Consider the following 6,330-nt stretch of genomic DNA (forward strand, 5'->3'; position numbering starts at 1 on the left):
CCGAGGGAACAGCCCTAGGAATGGCAAAAAGACCAAAAAAGAAAAGAAAAAAAAAGAATACATTTCAGAAGTTCCCATTGTGGCTCAGTGGAAACAAATTTGACTAGTATCCATGAGGACACAGGTTCGATCCCTGGCCTTGCTCAACGAGTTAAGGACTCAGCTTTGCTGTGAGCTGTGGTGCAGGTCTCAGATGCAGCTCAGATCTGGCGTTGCTGTGGCAGTGGCATAGGTTGGCAACTGTAGCTTCAATTCGACCCCTGGCCTGGCAACCTCCATATGCCATGGGTGCAGTCCTAAAAAGATCCCCCCAAAAATAAATAAATTTCATTTAACTTGGTATACTAATATGCAATATGCTTTTTATGTTATTTGTAATACTTAATTTTCACATACCTACAAAAAGTAATATAAAACTTATTAAAAATGCGGAGTTCCTGTCGTGGCGCAGTGGAAATGAATCTGACTAGGCACCATGAGGTTGCAGGTTCGATCCCTGGCCTCACTCGGGGTTAAGGATCCGGCATTGCTGTGGGCTGTGGTGTAGGTTATAGACGCGGCTCAGATCTGGTGTTGCTGTGGTGTAGGCTAGTGGCTACAGCTCGGATTAGACCCCTAGCCTGGGAACCTCCAATGCCACGGGTGCAGCCCTAAAAGGACAAAAAGACAACAACAAAAAAAAACTATTAAAAATGCTAATTTAGAAATGCCGTTGTTCTTTCCCTTCTCAGGAGCATCCTTGGCACCAGTGCCTACATTATCACTAGGGTCACTTTGAGTCAACAGCACAACTGTACTGGGTCCATCATCTTCACCATCGAAGTGGTTTGAGAGGCCACAAGTTTTAAAGTCCTAATCTGGCGGTATTATTGGAAATTTTAGTCTACAAGAACTTATTTGCCTTTCTTGAGTATATTGAGGATATGTATTCATGATCTATGTATAAGGTAACTAATGCTCTGGTCTCATTTATTTATTTATTTATTTATTTTGTCTTTTTGCCTTTTCTTGGACCTTTCCCGTGGCATATGGAGGTTCCCAGGCTAGGGGTGGAATCGGAGCTGTTGCTGCCGGTCTGCACCAGAGCCACAGCAACACCAGATCCGAGCCGCGTCTGTGACCTACACCACAGCTCTCGGCAACGCCGGATCCTTAACCCACTGAGCAAGGCCAGGGATCGAACCCGCAACCTCATGGTTCCTAGTCGGATTCATTAACCACTGAGCTCCGAAGGGAACTCCACTCTAATCTCTTTTAAAAGTAACTTACTAGGAGTTCCCGTTGTGGCTCAGCAGCTTAAGGACCTGACATAGTTCTGTAAGGATTCAGGATCAATCCCTGGCCTCAGTGAGTTAAGGAACTGGCATTGCTGCATGCTGCAGCCTAGATCACAGATGCGGTTTGGATCTGGTGTTGCTGTGGCTGTGGCATAGGCCAGCAGCTGCAGCACCAATTTAGTCCCTAGCCTGGGAACTTCTATTTGCCACAGATGTGGCCATTACAAAAAAAAAAAAAAAAGATGCCTTTTTATAAAAAAGGTGCCATTTTATGATATTACTGTAGTATCTCTCCTGTACTAATACTTTGTCTCCAACCTCAAATAAGAGAATGCTTTGCTTACACGTCATAGATAATACAGGGATTTTTCACAAAGATTTAATGTATTCAGGAACCCCGAGAAACACACGTTATCTTGATTTTAAGACTTAGAAAACTGAGTAAAGTCAGTAACAGTAGAACACTTGACATAGTAGGTGTGAAAATAATTGCTCTGAGGCCCCTTCGCTTCAGAAGTGTACAAGTTACTGATTTTATTCATTCATTTATTTATTTATTTTTTGTCTTTTTTTTTTTTTTTTGTCTTTTTAGGGCTGCACCTGAGAATTGGAGCTGCAATTGCCAGCCTATACCACAGCAATGCAGGATCCTTGCCAAGTCTTCAACCTACACTACAGCTCACGGCAACGCAGGACCCTTAACCCAGTGAGCAAGGCCAGGATCAAAACTGTATTCTCATGGATACTAGTCGAGTGCATTAACCGCTGAGCCACAGCAGGACCTTCTAGCTTCTGCATTTCTCAGAGTTCCCGTCAAGTCTCAGCAGCTAACAAACCCAACTATAATCCACGAGGATGCAAGTTCAATCCCTGGCCTTGCTCAGTGGGATAAGGATCCTGTGTTGCTGTGAGCTGTGGTGTAGGCCTGCAGCTACAGCTCCAATTAGACCCCCTAGCCTGGGAACCTCCATATGCCATGGGTGCAGCCCTGAAAACAAAACAAAAAACAGTGCCAGGCTGGATGTAGGTGACAGTGAAAACCTCTGGAGTAAATCAATTCTGAAAACTTGTATGTTTAAAATCAAGAATGGGGGGAGTTCCCGTCATGGCGCAGTGGTTAACGAATCCGACTAGGAACCATGAGGTTGCGGGTTCGGTCCCTGCCCTTGCTCAGTGGGTTAACGATCTGGCGTTGCCGTGAGCTGTGGTGTAGGTTGCAGAGGCGGCTTGGATCCCGCGTTGCTGTGGCTCTGGCATAGGCTGGTGGCTACAGCTCCGATTTGACCCCTAGCCTGGGAACCTCCATATGCCGCGGAAGCGGCCCAAGAAATAGCAAATAGACAAAAAAAAAATTAAAAAAAATAAAATCAAGAATGGGTTAAGGACAGAGCTCTGGGAACCAATGTTTAAATGATGAGCAGAGGAAATAGACCCATGAAGAAAGCAGAAAAGGAATGGCCAGAGGTTGTATCTGTTTTACTTGGAACTATTGATTTATTTATTTGTCTTTTTAGGGCCATACCATGGCATATGGAGCTTCCCAGGCTAGGGGTCCAATCAGAGCTATAGCCGCAGGCCTACACCACAGCCGCAGCAACACAGGATCCGAGCCGCATCTGGCACCTACACCACAGCTCATGGCAACATCAGATCCTTAACCCACTAATCGAGTCCAGGGATCAAACCTGAGTCCTCATGGATACTAGTCGGGCTCGTTAACCTCTGAGCCACGATGGGAACGCCTTGAACAATTTAAAATGTAGTGGTGAGGCGTTCCCATTATGGCTTAGCAGTTACGAACCCATGTAGTATCTATGAGGATGCCAGTTTGATCCCTGGCCTTGATCAGTGGATCAAGGATCTGGCTAACCCCTAGCCTGGAAACTTCCATATGCCATGGGTATGGCCCTTAAAAAATAAACAAATAAATAAATAAATGGTCGCTGGAGGGGGCCTCTAGCCTTGGTTTGCTTTTTCTGTTGTTTGTTTCTTTGTTTGTTTTTGTCTTTTTGCTATTTCTTGGGCCGCTCCCGTGGCATATGGAGGTTCCCAGGCCTAGGGGTCAAATCAGAGCTGTAGCTACTGGCCTACGCCAGAGCCACAGCAACACGGGATCTGAGCCTCATCTGCGACCTACACCACAGCTCACGGCAACGCCGGATCGTTAACCCACTGAGCAAGGGCAGGGACCAAACCGGCAACCTCATGGTTCCTAGTCCGATTCGTTAACCACTGAGCCACGACGGGAACTCCTGTTTGTTTTTAAGGACTGCACCTGAGGCATGTAGAGGTTTCCAGGCCAAGGGTCGAAGTGGATCTGTAACCACTGGCCTACACCACAGCCACAGCAACACCAGATCCGAGCCACATCTGTGACCTACCCCACAGCTCACGGCAACGCTGGATCTTTAACCCACTGAGCGAGGCCCCGGATGGAACCTGCATCTTCATGGCTACTAGCCAAATTTGTTTCTGCTGAGCCACGATCAGAACTCCTGGCCTTGTTTTTAGACTAGAAATAACTTTGCCATGTTTATGGGCTGCAGGATAAGATCCAGAAGAAAAACTGAAGTTGAAGACATAGGGGAGAAGAGAGAACTGGTGGTACAAGCTCCTGGGGGACCAGCGGGGATGCAGCCATTGTGCAAATGTGCTGGATGGAAGGAGGGATGAGCCTCTGGGCCAATGTGCAGACATGTTCCGAAAGCTGGCAAGGTGTATGCGTATCCATCCTTGTTGGGTGTGCCACTGAAAAGCACCACTACCGTTAAATCTGCCCCTGCTGCTAAGGACTCACTCAACCTTTGACCCTGTAGCCCACATAGGCTGACATTTTCTCTTTGCGTGTTTGCTGAAGGGAAAAGTAACTTTCCCAAAATACATCCTTTAGATAAGTGCTTTATGATGTTTGACCAAAGGAATCAAATCTAACCCAGAAATACAGAGAGGTTATGGGAAGAGAGGGTTCTACATATGGACTTAGTAGGCTATCAAGCTCTCTGCTGAGACCATCACAGGTCTACCACAGAGCTGTGTCACAGGTGACTCAAGCAGATTGTATGGCCCTAATCCTAGGACTCCAATCGGATTTTTAGCGCCATTCAGTTTTCTGCAGACATGGAAAGCTGCTACTCAAGGAGAAGCTTGGCCATTTATTCACTGACCACTCCAAAGAGGTGATAGACTTGCTCTGCAATAGCTTAATAAGCAGCAAAGTAGTGATGATGAAATCAGGATGCAGGAGAAGCCGAGGATCCACTACCAGCACAGCCATAGAAACTGATGTCGCCAGCAGCGGGTTCATCCCTGAGGGTTTTGAAGTCTTGGCTTAAATATCCCTTCCAAAGAGAGGCCTTCAGGGACGACCCTGTCTAAAATAACAGCCCTCCTGTAGCCCTCACTATCCCCTTCCCTGCCTCATTGTTCTTCCTTGTACTCATCACTATTTCCTGGAGGATTTTTCTTGGAGAAGCTGTATTTTTTTGTTTGTTTCTTTATTGTATATCTTTGCATTAGAATGTAAACTCTTAAAACAAACTGTCAGCCTGGTGTGCTGGTAGGTATAGCCTCAACAACTAGCACATAACAGATTCTTGGATTTTTTTGTCCGCCCTGAAGCATATGGAGCTCCCAGACCAGGGATCAGATCTGAGTCGCAGTTGCAACCTACATCACAGCTGTGGCAAAACTGGATCCTTAACCCACTTTGCCAGGCCTGGGATGGAGCTTGCTTCCCAGCACTTGCAGACTCACTGCTGATCCCTTTGTGCCACAGCGGGAACTCCAAGATTTTGATATTTTAATGAACACAGAAATTACAATAGTGGGATCATAGTATGTAGTCTATTTTTTTGTTTTTAAGTTTTATTGAAGTATAGTTTTTTAATTTTTTTAAGATTTTAGGGGGATCTGCTTGGGCTGTGGGATGGAAATCCTGTGAAATCAGATTGTTATGATCATTATACAACTACAGATGTGATAAATTCATTTGAGTAATAAAAAAATTTAAAAAAAAGATTTTAATTTTGTCCATTAAAATTGATTTAGTGTTCTGTCAATTTCTACTGCCCAGCAAAATGACCCAGTCATTTATATAGTTTCTTTTTCTCACATTATCCACTATCATGATCCGTCACAAGTGACTAGATACCGTTCCCTGTGCTATACAGCAGGAGCTCATTGCTTAACCACTCCAAATGCAAGAGTTTGCATCTATTAACACCAAACTCCCAGTCCATCCCACTCCCTTCTCCTCCCCCTTATTGAAGTATAGTTGATTGACATTGTGATAATTTCTGCTGTATGTATTCTATTTTAAATTAAAGGCACTACAGTTTATTTTACTTGAATTTAGCAAAAGTAGAAAGAAACTGAAATGAAACCGAAGGCATTGGTGTTTCCGCTGTGGCCCAGAGGCATCAGAAGCATCTTGGGAGCGCTGGGACAGCAGATTCCATCCCCGCCCTACGCAGTGGTTTAAGGATCTTAGGTCGCAACTTGGCTGGGATCTGATCCCTAGCCTGGGAACACCATATGCCCCAGGGTAGGTAGAAAAAAAACCCAAAAAACTGAAGGCACGGTTGGATTGTTCACCCAGGCAATATTCAGAGTTTGGAGCCACTGTTCTCTAGGTTTCGATTTCCCTGCTGAGAAATATGAGGGAATTAGGACGCTTGAACTTTCTCCCACTTATCCGTCAACTCATAGTTTCACATTCTTTGTACTGAGTTTTGACCTATTAAATAATTTTAATGCCTATGGTAGAATCGCGGCATCAAAACCTTAAATGTATTTCACAACATTCAGAGAATTAATAAAAGTGCCTTTCTTGTCTCAGTGATTAGTGTTTAGGGGAACAAGACCTACAGCCGCTTTAACTCTGGCGCTTTAGCTCTTGGCCATTGCCTCCGGCCACTGATAGCTGGAACGCCGCCCCGAGGACGCAATGCCGTCAGGGGCCGCCAGGGGCCGCCAGCGCCGGCGGCTGCCGCCAGCGCCGCTCTGTGCGTCGCCTGCGCAGAGCGCGAGACGATACTGGACCAGAGGGCGCGGC

The sequence above is a fragment of the Sus scrofa genome, chromosome 3 (assembly GCF_054392235.1).
Source record: "Sus scrofa isolate SSC_HxYL_T2T_F1_AM1 chromosome 3, Sscrofa_HxYL_maternal_Yorkshire_Landrace_v2.0, whole genome shotgun sequence".
Classification (NCBI taxonomy): Eukaryota; Metazoa; Chordata; class Mammalia; order Artiodactyla; family Suidae; genus Sus; species Sus scrofa.